Source organism: Chenopodium album, chromosome 6, assembly GCF_948465745.1.
Source record: "Chenopodium album chromosome 6, dcCheAlbu1.1, whole genome shotgun sequence".
Taxonomy (NCBI): domain Eukaryota; kingdom Viridiplantae; phylum Streptophyta; class Magnoliopsida; order Caryophyllales; family Amaranthaceae; genus Chenopodium; species Chenopodium album.
The window spans coordinates 52623789-52637195 of record NC_137839.1 but is presented as its reverse complement, the minus strand read 5'-3'; the positions used below and the strand labels follow the sequence as shown (position 1 = coordinate 52637195).

The following is a 13407-nucleotide window of genomic DNA, read 5'->3' as shown; positions in this document are numbered from 1 at the left end:
ATTTTATTTTTGTAAAAAAAAAAACTTGATTATTAATTGTCACAAATAATAAGTCACTTAAATTTGTATAAAAATAAGTGTGGAATGTTATCTTTTTCTTATCGTTCCCTCTAGTTTTTCTCCTTGGGAGATTGTTTTTGTTCCCTCTAGGTTTTATCCTTGGGAGGGTTTTTTAGCCTCCATTGATAGATTTTTTTTCTACGTTTTTTGTAGGTTTTCCTTCACTCTTCTCTTTTCTCTCTCTCTCTCTCTCTTTCTTTCTCTCTCTCTCTCTCTCTTTCTTTCTCTCTCTCTCTCTTTCATTTCTTTTCTTCTGATCTCAATTGTAATTTTTGTAGGGGCTTTTATTGGTGTTTTTATCGGTGGTAAGCCCCAAAAAACTTTTTATTTGCTTTCAATAAATGGGTCTCATCTTTATGATGGTGCTTATTTTATTAGGATTAATTTCTTTGTTTTTTTCGTCTACTAAAGATTGAAGTTTTAGGGTTTCACAGTCTCAGAAAGTATCTAGAAGGTCATGTGAGTTTTTTCACCGAAACAACTACTCATCCGTCGAACCTCAAGCCGAATTAGTGCTAACTTACAGATTGTATCGCTTTATATTGTATTGCATCAGATGAAGTTTTTTCACTGAAACAACTACTCATCCATCGAACCTCAAGCCGAATTAGTGCTAACTTACATATTGTATTGCTTCAGATGAAGTTTCTTATTAAGGCGATCGTTGATCGATTCTGCGATGTAACTAGTTATAAGGTGATTTGTACTTGAGTTGGCATTTTAGATTTCCTAAGAATTGTTTGTAACTATCATTTGACTATCTTTCATTAATGAAATCATTTTTTTTTTCTTGTATATAAATACTTGTGCTAGTTAAAGTATGCTATAAAATATTACGCCGGTCAAAATATGCCAACAAAATAGAGACATATGGCATATATAAGTAAACTGCACGGGTTATAAATAACATAAAAATTAAAATATAATGTCAAGTGTCTATGTCTTGTGATCTAACTGCGATACCATCTTTATATATTAGTGATATGATATTAGATTAACCAAAAATATCTTTATGAAACACAAGTAAAAATATTCTAATATAATTAATATTTTAAAAATATATTTCAAGTTGAATGTAACGAAATCATATAATAATATTTTCATGTTTATAATAGTGATTGTCTTAAACGAGTTTCTATGGTCAAAATGTTTATAAGTTGAACACATCAAATCTCAAGAATTATATAAAAAAGAATAAATAAATAATTCAAGGGAGTAGCTTTAATCGACAATTTAATAGTTTGTACCAACAATCTAAAAAATAATGCAATAATCAAAGGAGAGAGTTTTAGTTTATCATAATGATAAAAATAAGTTAATGATGTTAGCGATTTTATTATAAATGATTTTACCCATAAATAGTGCTAATTTAGGCCATATATAAATATATTAATATCAAGCTCTTATAATTTTTATGCGTATGCAAGTAAAGATGTATACTTCGTATTCAAAACCGTGAAGTTAAATGAGGACAAAGTTAGGGATGAATGTAGTAATATTAATCTAGATGATAAACTTGTACTCCCTCCACTGTTAAATACTTGCTCCATTTCTACTTTTTGCATTATTCATTTGTGCTACTTTGACTTTTGTGATTTATAAATAAGAAAAAAATACAGTCTTGTGGGTACTTGTTAGAATCATCTCAATGAATAGATTATTAATTTTCAATTGTTAGAATCTATACTTATTGATAACTAAAGATATTATTGATAAAAAATTGGAATCGGCTTACGTGTCCAAGAGAAATGGGGCAAGTATTTAAAAACGGAGGGATTATTATATCGGATCAAAGACAACATCATTACCGCAAACTATTGGGTGCAGGGACCCGCATGCACCCAAGTGTTTGTGCGTCCGGTCTTCGAACACGATGATGACGATGACGATGAAGAGGACGATGACGATGATGGAAATGGTGAATGACAATAATGACAATGAAGACGACGACAATTGAAACCCTAGATTTGATTTGGAGATGCGATTTGGTGGAGGTTGCAGGTTTTCAGCTGGTGGGTTCGGTCGGTAGGTGTAGTGGGTTGGTGGGTGCGATGGAGGAGGAAATTAGGGGGAAGTGAGGAAAAAATTGAAGGAGTGAGGGAATTTGTGAGGATTTGTTCCAATTTTCACGTGAAAGAGAAAGAGAGGAAGAGGGGAAAGAGGAGAGAGAATGAAATAAAAATAATGTATGGCCTTATTTTGGGCTGTTCGCTTATAGATTTTGAATAGTTAGCTTATACAATTTTGGTTGTTGGCTAATACATTTTGGGTTCTTAGCTGATACATTATTCATATTCGCCATTGAAAGGAACATATCAGCCAATTGATGTATGATATCAATAAACATCATAAATATATCTGACATTAATAAAAAAAAAAAAACGTATCAGCCAACAACATCTACTTAGCAGCCAATATCAGCCAACAAATGAATCATATCAGTCAATAAAAGGATGAAATCAGCAAACAAAGGCAACAGGTAAGCCAACAAAATAAATATATAAGCCAAAAAATAAAACATATAAAATAACAATTAAAATATACATATTATCCAACAAAATAAATATATCAGCCAACTAAAAAAACATATAAATCAAATGATGTCTGATACCAGCCAATAAAAGAATTAAAAAAAAATAATAAGCCAACAAAAAGAATATATTAGTCAAAACAAAAACCATATCAACCAACAAATGAAACATATCTGCCAACAAATAAAACATATAAGCCAAGCCAATCGCACGGAAATTTGTGTGCGAACGCAATAGCTTCTCCATCATAAATTGGGAGCTCAATGCTACAAATTTGCAACAATTGTTCAAATAAATTTAAAGAATACTAATAACAAAACATTAAATCATTTCTCAAACATGAATCAACCAATGTATTTCAATACATTAATATCCATCAAAATTAATATCCATCAAAATTAGTCCTTTAATAATTAAAACTTAATTTCTCCGAAAGTGGGATTGAAAAATCTTTTAAAAGAAATTAGTGTACCTAAAAGACTTAGGATTAATACACTAGAGACTTAGTCCCGCTGGAATATGATGAAGTTAGATTCATATGTCAATTAGCACTTTTTGAAAATTCACTTGACCTATTAAATTAAGAAAAATACTATGCATAGCCTTTAGGCCGGGATACATATAAGCTTTATCCACATGCTAGAAAATTGTTTAATTTAGAAAATTATGACAAAAACACACCAATTACTCTGATTTATTCGTATTTTTGTCATGAGTTCCTAATTTTATACAATTTTCAAAAGTGTATTTTGTTTTGGGTAATTTTACCCATGCCACGTGGGCCAACCAAATTGTGACACATGTCATACCCCGATCAGTCCAAATTGGACCAATCCCCATTTGACACGTGTCACTCCCAGAACCTGGGAGAAAAGGCGGCCTTTAAGGGCCCAAATCCCGAGAAAGCTGTAATTCAGCGTAGCCCAACAGAATTAGGTCAGAATGACCTAATCAGGGGCACATTTCCCGATGACCCTATAAATAGGGAGGTTTCCCCTATTTTGGGGGCACCTAAAATTTATTACAGCATACCCTACATTCTCTTACATCAGAGAAACACCTGATCTCGGAATCTGAGAAGATCTCACCTTAATTTTCGCACCTTTTCCTACTCTCACTCAAGTACTAACTTGATCGTCGGAGGCGGAGTTCCAACCACCCGGAGTCTCCGCTGTGTTGCAGGTACAGGCCGCGTTCACCAGTCTTCGAGTTGTAACTCTCCCGAGGGAAAAAAATACCCAAAATATATTTAATGTTTATATGCAACCCTAAGGACTACATGCAGCATTACCCTTTTAATTAATATTTGTGATTTACACATAAAAATAAAATATAATCTTGTGGGTACTTATTGATATTATCTTAATAAATAAATTATTATAAATATATGCAAACTATTGGGTGCGTCCACCCGCACCCAAGTGTTTATGCTGCCATTCTCCATTTTCCGCTATTTCACTTTACTTCTCCCTAAAATCACAAAAGTGAACCTTTCTCTCTCATCTTTCTTCTTTATTCAACCAATTTGTGATTTACTTGGAGGCAATTTGGACATGGAAGATCGGGCCACTGTGATTTCTGCTCCCGCTACTATTGCCGAAAATAATGGGCATGGCCTGCTTCAGTCGGTGGTGCTGGTTCGCTACACTGGTGCGATTAGGTGGAGGTTTGATTTGGTGGAGTTTTAATTGGAGATGCGAATTCCAACGCTAGTAGATCTGACGGGTAATCGCATTTAGGGCCTTTTTTAGGTGGTGGATGTGTGGGTTTAATGGTGGGTAAGTGGATTCGGTGGTAAGATGGGTTCGGTGGTGCGTGGGTTGTTTCCCTGGCTGGGTGGGTTTTGTTTAGCTAGGGTGGTTATGTGAGGTTAGGGTCGTATTTTGTTAGGTCTTGGGTGGTGGCGTGAGAAAGAAAGGCTGGTGTTTTGTAATACCCCGCATTTTCATTCGTATTTTCTAATTAATTAATTATGAATTATTTTATAAAAAAGGGTATTTTAGTAAATTTATTATTTGAAGCCAAAACAATATTTGAATTTTGGTGCCAAAAATATTTCAAAATCTAATTATTATTTTGGATAAGATTTATTATTCATTTATCTTATTTAAAAAACCGGATTATTTATATATTTCGGTATTTTAATCAAAGCAAAATTATATTCTATTAATTATATTAAATGGCCGAAAATTTCCATTTATTTAGCTAGGAAATTCGGATTTTCTATGTATAGAAAATCTGATTTTCTTGGTTAATTATTGGTGAATAATTGATATTCAATTAATTACTTATTTAATTAATTATTCTATATTATTTACACAATTATTTTTATTCCTTAAACCGAGCAAAAATCTTCCTTTTATACTATTAAGGGAATCAGAAAATCTGAGCTATGGAAAGCTCAAGATTTTTGGCCCTCTTGTATTATTTTGGGGAGATTTATTTTGGTAAATTGTATTTTTAATTATCTCCCAAAATCTCTTATTTTCCTTAATTCTATTTTTCCATCTTCTTAATATTTGATCATCATATTTTCTTGCCTTTTATTCATCTTGATTATTCCCCAAGTAATTCCAATTGCCATATTACTTTTCATGACTATACACCTTCCATATTTTTATTTTGCACAATCACCTTAATATCAAAACCTTCCATATTTCTTTCATTCACTTCTCAAAGTAATTCCATAAACCCTACTTTCCATAATTCTTCCCACATTCTCTTGCCATAATTCTTGCATGAGCTAGCCTATAAATTCCCCTCCATACCTCTCACATTCTTCACACCAATTCTCTACTTTTCTTCTCCTCTTTTTACACAAATCATCCCATTTATCTTTGAAGCCAATTTGCGAGCACTTTTGATCAGTTTTTAGGGTATTGATGTTTCACAGAAGATTGTTCCTCTCAAAAAATCCTTGAGGTTATGCTCAAGAATCACCCAATTCGCAGTTATGTCAAAGGAGTTATAGCCTCTGCAAGTTCTGCCTATTCTTTCCAATGCAAATCCAATTCTTCTCTTTTCCTTGGTTTCTTATCTTTTCTTCTTCTCTTCTCTTATTCAATTATGGGGGGTTTATAAATTATTATTATGAGTAGTTTTAATTATATAAAATTATATTTTTAATGATTTTTATGAGAAATTAATTTAAATGGTTCATGTACATATAGTTGGGGGTTTTTAATTACTTGTTAACCTTATATTGATTAATGTTATATTTATTTGTAGGGTGTGTTCGATCAAGATTCTTGAGGTTCTTTTGGTGTGTTTTGCTAAGCAAGGATCAAGGTACGTTAGGTGGCTAAATACATTGAAAGTGATCGGTTTGAATTAGCATGTTTGAATGATTTTATGATGATTGAATTAAAGTATATTGAATTGGATTATGATTTATGAAATAAAAGTATGTTTAAATAATTGGTTTTAATAAGTAAATTTGAGTATTGATTTTATATCATGTTTTGGATAATTAAAATTATTATCCATGTTTAAAAGGTTTGATTTTGAAAGCAAGTGGAATTAATAAAAAGGTGTTTGAATTATTATTATTAAAAGTTAGAAGTATTGTATTTAAAGAGGATTTATTGAATTATTATTATTAAAGCTTTATAAGCATGTTAGTAATTCCACTATGCGGATTTGGTTTATTTGATAAGACTTTGGACTTTGTATGACCAAGTCTTTCCTCAAGAATAGCCTTGTAACATAAGGAGACTAGCTTGAGGGGTGTGCACACTTGGGTGAGGAATTGGTTTTAAAAGAATTATTGGATTTTAATGAGGAATTAGTTTTATTGAATTTGACTATTGATTATTATTATTAAAATTGGTTTTGGAATTATTGGTTTGATTATTGGAATGGATGGAATTGATTTCAAAAGCATGTTTGCTAATAAATTGAGTTTACATTATCTTGCACTTAGCGTACTTAGCATAATTTGCTAACCCGTATTTCTTATTTTGTTTTGGTTCGCCCTGTTTACCGTAATGGTAAGCAATGTTGACTAATTTCAGGTTGAGTCAATGATTGAGCATTTGGAGTCCCGAGAATGGTTTCACCTAGATTAAGAAATGTTGGTCTTTATGTTTATTTTGAGTACTCATGACTATAGTTACTATTTATGGTTTATTATTAATAAAAGAAGAGTATTGAAGTTTTCCGCTGCAAAGTATTGGTTTTGTTTATCAAGTATTGAGTATCCTTGCTTAATCACGCGACGGTAATACACCCAAGTCTATCTCTACGGTATAATTATACGTATTATACTGGTATTTTTGTAGAGGGAGATTTGGGGGTGTTACATGTTTGGCGTGAGAAATGGCGTGCGAAAGGAAGAAAGAGGAGAAAAGAAGAGGGAGAAAGAGGAGAGAGAAGAAATCTTGGGCTTGGCTTATCTGGTTTTGTGAATGTGCTAAAAAGCAAGTGAGGAAAAGGGGGAAAGAGGAGAGAAAATGAAATTAAAATAGTTTGTACTTGTATATACTTTCTACATAAGCTAATACAAGTAACGTATCAGCCAATTAATATTTTGTATCAGTCAACATTAAAGACATTAAAAAAAATACATATCAATCAACAAAAGGAGTATATCAGCTAACAACAAGAGTATATCAGCCAACAAATAGAACATATAAGTCAATTAGCAAACAAAAGCAACAGGTAAGCCAATAAAATAAATATATCATCCAACAAAATGAAACATATAAGCCAACAATTAAAACATACATATCAGCCAAAAAAATAAATATATCAGCTAATTAAAGAAATATATAAGCCAAATTATGTCCGATACCATCCAACAAAAGGAAAAAAAAAAATCAGCTAACAAAAGGAATATATTCGCCAACACAAAAAACCATATCAGCCAACACATGAAACATATAAGCCAACGAGTAAAATATATCAGCCAGGCCTCCCGCGGCAAATAGTTCGTGCGTCTGTATGCACGCAATAGCTTCTCATAAATATATTATTAGTCAAACAAAAATTTATACGCATATGTGTGATATGTCTATTTTATATAGTATTTTACCCCCGTCCCTTGGTCATAATTGGTAGTGTTTTTGACTCTTTAGAGCCACTTTTATTACTAATTTGTGTTTTCTAGTGTTTTTGTAGTTTTGGCTGAGTTTTGTAGGAAATTGCACTTTTGGAGCATTTTCCCGGGATTTTATGGAGCGACTACGAGCATTGGAGGGCACGACCACTTTTCATAGCCCAGGGCCGGTTAAAATCATCGAGCCCGTGATTAAGGGCTCGACATGTGAAATACCGAGCATTGGGCACCGAGTGATCAAGCCCCAAAGTGGAAATTCGGAATGGGCCAAGAAGTGAAGCCCAATCCAAGTCCAACCAATAGTCGGGCCCGATCGGGCAATCCTTAGCTCGATCGGGCGGCTGGCCAGATTCAGAAGTCAAAGAAAAAGGCGAGCTCGATAGGGTAGCCCTTCGCTCGATCGGGCCCGTGTTTCTGAGGGGATTTGTTCGGCGATTTACTTAGTTTTAATTAGGATTATAGAGGAGTTTTGTATAAGTACGCTTTAGTGTTTAGATTTAATACCTCTTCTCTTAGACTTTCTCTCTCTACTTAGCTTTATTTTTTCTCTTTCTACAACTCTATGCTTTTTTCTTGATTCAACTTGTTATTTCTGTTAATTTCGGTAACGATTTCTTCTTTATTAATTTCAGTAATTTTATTTCTTTTATTCATCATGTCTTCTTTAATTGCTTTGCTTAGTTTAGATTTAATTACGTGTGAGTAGTTTTATTTCTAGGGTTTATGGGGATCCATAAATAATATGAAGGGGTAATTTATTGTTGTTTATTATCAATGCTTAATTAATTTCCTATTGATTGATTTAATGTTATGCAAGTAGATTTGCACAGATCCTTTATGTATGAGTTTAGCAATATTGATTCGAGATTCGAGAGATGATAATTGATATTTAGGCTTAGTTTCAATAGGCAGGTTAATTTATAAATGGTTAAGTCGAGATTCGAAAGATGAGATTTAATACCGGTAGATTAATAATGTGATTGTAATACGTAGCGAAAGCCCTTTATGATCTGATTAATTGATGCATTGATGATTGATTATTATGTTTTACCCTGGAATATTGTTTATTGGTGAACCTATGCCCTATGTCTTTTATTCATTGATTTTCTCTTTTTCTTATTCTTCCTTACTTTTACTCTCCGTAGTTTAGATTCCTTTCACCGCAATAATAATTTGTTACTTAATAATTTAGATTGCTTTAATTAATTAGGAATAGAAATACTAGTTTCCTTATGGATTCGACCCTACTTCCCTATCTGCATTAGTTAGAGGATTTAGGAATTAATTTTGATTGGGTGATATGACTTTAGCCTGTCAAAATTTGATCGGGCCCGCCTTTTTCTTTGAGTTCTGAAACTGGCCAGCCGCCCGATCGAGCTAAGGATTGCCCGATCGGGCCCGGCTATTGGTGGACTTGGATTGGGCTTCACTTCTTGGCCCATTCCGAATTTCCACTTTGGGGCTTGATCACTCGGTGTCCAATGCTTGGTATTTCACATGTCGAGCCCTTAATCACCAGCTCGATGACTCTAACCGGCCTTGGGCTATGAAAAGTGGTCGTGCCCTCCAATGCTCTAGTCGCACCATAAACCCCGGGAAAATGCTCCAAAAGTGCAATTTCCTACAAAATTCAGCCAAAACTATGAAAACACTATAAAACACTAATTAGTAATAAAAGTGGCTCTAAAGAGTAAAAAACACTACTCCCTCCGTTTTTAAATACTTGCTCCATTTCTATTTTTTGCACTATTCATTTATTCTACTTTGACTAATATTTGTGATTCATACATAAGAAAAAAATATAGTCTTATGGGTACTTGTTGGAATCATCTCAATGAATAGATTATTAATTTTCAATTGTTAGAATTTATACTTATTGATAATTAAAGGTATTAGTGATCAAAGATTAGCATGAGCATGATTAGCATCAGCATGCGTGTACAAGAGAAATGGAGCAAGTATTTAAAAACGGAGGGAGTACCAATTATGACCAAGGGACGGGGGGTAAAATACTACTCCCTCCGTTTCATATTACTCGCAACAATTACTAAATATAGGTGTTTCACATTACTCGCAACAAGTTATTTTTTGTCCTTTTTTAGTAAGTTTTTAAGGGTGATTTTACAAAACTACCCTTATTTTTGTTTTTAAATACCTTAATTAAACTATTGTTTTTATCTCATTAACTTAAACGCTACATTTAATCATTTCTACCAAAATCATTCCCCTCCCAACTAAATTCATCATCATTTTCAATTGCCAACCACCACCACCACTACCATCACCACCACCACCATACCCAAAAATTCTCTATCTTTCTTCACCGATCTACCCTCAATTCGAGCGCAACACCTCGCCGGAAATCACGCCGCTGTCGGTTGCCCTCGGTTGTGGGTTTTGGGTTCGAAATCTGGGTACATGAGGTGGTGGTGGGTTCGAAATTTAAGTTCGTGGGTGGGGTTCGAAATTTGGGTTCGTGGGTGGTGATGGGTTATGGATTCGTTGTTGGTGGCGGATTCGTGGGTCGTGATGGGTTGTGGATTCGTGAAGATGATGGGTTGTGAATCGTGGTGGCGGATTTTGGATTATGAGTTTAGTTAGTGTTCGTCGGTTGTAATGGGTGGTGGTGGGTTGTAGTGGGTTCGATGTTCGATGGATTTGTGGGTGGTGGCGGATTCGTGGGTTGAGTTCAGGGTTGTGGGTGGTGGTGGATTGTAGTGGGTTCGGTGTTTGCTGGTTTCGTGGTGGTAGGTGGTTTCGTGGTGCTAAGTGGTGGTGTTGGGTGGTTTCGGGTGTGCTCGGTGGTGGACTGGTGGTGGTAGGTGTTGGTGGTGGTGCTAGCTGTTGGTGGTGGACTGGTGGTGGTAGGTGTTGGTGGTGGTGCTAGCTGTTGGTGGTAGGTGGATTGTTGGTGATGGTGCTAGGTGTTGGTTTTGGGTTGGATTAGTACTTAAGTGTATCCCTAATTTTTCAATAATCAAGCTTTAGATCTTTTGCCTAGGAGTCCACAATCCCCTCCTTTGTTGCGAGTAACTTGAAACGGGGGGAGTATATAAAATAGAATATCAATGTGTCATAGCCAAATGGATCACTTATTATAACGGAAGAAATAGTGTTAAGTATTTAATGGAAGATTAATTGGAAGGAAGTATGATGGCCGTTTATATCTTGGTGGGTAGGCCCAAAGTGAGTCCGGCTCACCCAATACAATAAATATGTCATATATTTCAAAATTGTTTGATTTGATTATTGATTTACCTTCACATAAACAACGGAGTGTTATGCTTCTAAATCAGTTGATATACTTTTGTGTACTTGTTCATAGAGTGCGAGATCCAAAATATATTGTACTTGTCCGTAGTAGAGTTGGAGACAAGATAATTCCTAAACTTTTGGCATTTGGGCAATATTATTAGAAAAACAAAGCTTTATCAAAGATTTAAAATGATTCAATTAGTCATAATTTTGACGGTCCAAACCAAGACATTAGAATCCCAAGAAGCTAGTAGAGTAGTAGCTATATACATGGTATTATTATTATCTTTTGGTTAAAATAAATAATAATTGATAGACAATGTTGAGACATTGTTACCATCTTCCGCTATACATGATCATTGTGCTACAAAAAAGATGATGCAAATTAAAAAAAGTTGATTGTCGATGATGATTAAGATAATGCATAAAATCACACCTTCTACATAAATCTTAACGTTGGTGATCAAATGGGGATCCTACACATTCCTTTGTTTAAGCTAAACATGGACAACTTGTCTATTCTTCATTTCCCTACCTGCCGGTTTTATACGTTATTGAGCAACGAAATGTTCGAGATTTGAGAGGTTAAATTAGAGGTGTTGATTTGAATATTCGGGTTTATTTTGGTTCAAGTTAAGTCAAGTCTCAAGTCATGTCCACGTTCGGTCAGGTTGGGTCAATACAGTCTCCCGATCGAGATTAAGTTCGGGTGGGATCTAGTTTGGATTGGATTATGTCAAGTCTATTTTGCTTTCGAGTGCAAGTCGGGTCTGTTTAAAGTCAATTTTTAATTGGATGATATTTCGGGTTTGTGTTTTGTTGTGTTGGGTTTTGAGCGAGTTTACAGCGGATAAATCTAAGTACGAGTCATATTTTACCGTATAATAATCTGGTTAATTGGACAAACATCAATTTTAGGTCAATTTCAGGGGTTAAATTTGGGTTGGCTTAATATCAAACCCTATCAAATAAGACCTGTATTATAATTATGCTTTCGATGATTTGAAAAATAGTTATTAGCATGTTATTAAACCAATACTGAACTTATATATATAGGGTGTGGATCACGTGAAAACAAACATACGGCTGAAAACTGAAAACGGGCAATCGAGGTCGTTAGATTATAATCGACACTTACTCATCAAATCTTAACGGATGAGATTTTTTCAACTCAATTTTCACGCAAAAGTCTATAGTTTCTCTCTCCTCCTTCATTTTCATGTTCATTTCTCTTTCCTCTATTTTCTCTCTCTTCATTTCTCTCTCCTAATTTCCCAATTCTTCTGCAAAATTCATGCTACTTTTCCACATCTACCTTTAATTACTTTGATTTTTTGGCAATTTCTCATCTCTACACCTACTATCATATGAGTTATTCGATAAATTTTTGTTTTACTTGCGTAATATCGCTTGCTTGATCTGAGGTACTTTTTTTTTTTGGGATCTGAGGTACTGAATTTAGCTTAATGCTTTCTGAAATTTAGTAGATTGAACTTGAAATTTTATCCTCCAATTAGTGATTTTTTTTTTAGTTTTTCGTTTTTGATTTGTGTAATTTTTTTTTTACTTTTTTGTTTTTTATTTTTGTAATTATCTTTAAGTAATTGTTTTTTTGAGTTTTTTTATTCCATAATTTCTTCATACTGTTGTTTCTGAGTGATTCTTAAGTTTTTCGTTTAGGATTTGTGTGATTTTTTTTTACTTTTTTGTTTCTGATTTTTGTTTGATTAATTTTGCCTTTTTTTTTTTTTTTATTTGGAAATTATCGGTTTGATTTGAATATTTGAGTTTCAACTACAGTTTCATTTTCATAGTTGTAGTTTTGAACGGTACTTTGTTTAATTCTGATTGATTTTAGTTAATTAGGTTTTATGAGTGATTTTTGTTCGAAACTCTAGTGTCATTGTTTAATTTTGTAATTTTTGCATATAATTTATATGCATATCAGTAATTCTTTAGTTGAATTTGAATGTGCTAGTGTGTGTTTAAAATTTCTGGAAAATAGTGGAATTTTATCTTCATGTGGCTGAATTGTTGATTATTGGATGTAAAATTGTTGATGTTGGAGACTTGGAGTCAGGCTCTGGTGGCGAATTGGTGGCTGCTGTGTGGGCATCCGATGGAGATGTGACTGCAAATGTTGCGGTGGTTATTGTGATAACTGATCATGTGAAATGACGGAGGTTGGTTGTGGATTTGAAGGGTGCGAGGTGGATGAACTACATGGCTGGCTAGGCGAATGATTGAATGAAGGTGGTTGGTGGTGGTTGTTGTGGCCTGTGGGAATGCGGAGCTACTGTTTATATAACAATCTTTATGTAAATATTGTCAATATTGATGTAGTTACCTTATTTATATATATAGTGACCTTTTTGTATATAGTGACCTTTATGTAAATGCAGTAAAAAATTCAAAGTCGATATAATTACCTTATTTCTGTACATAGTGACCTTTATGTAAATGGAGTTAAAAACTCAAATTTGATATAATTATTTTATTTTTGTA

General features: G+C 33.8%; 1 long non-coding RNA gene across 2 annotated transcripts; it reads left to right on the top strand.

Annotated features, from left to right (window-relative positions):
* The first annotated feature begins 12139 nt into the window (after positions 1 to 12139).
* LOC145634894 (uncharacterized) lies at positions 12140 to 13407 on the top strand. Of its 2 annotated transcripts, none has more exons than XR_014113676.1 (2): positions 12140 to 12326; positions 12971 to 13407. It is a non-coding gene; the product is annotated as an uncharacterized LOC145634894 (long non-coding RNA). The 2 variants fall into 2 exon arrangements; XR_014113677.1 differs by having other exon boundaries at positions 12140 to 12351.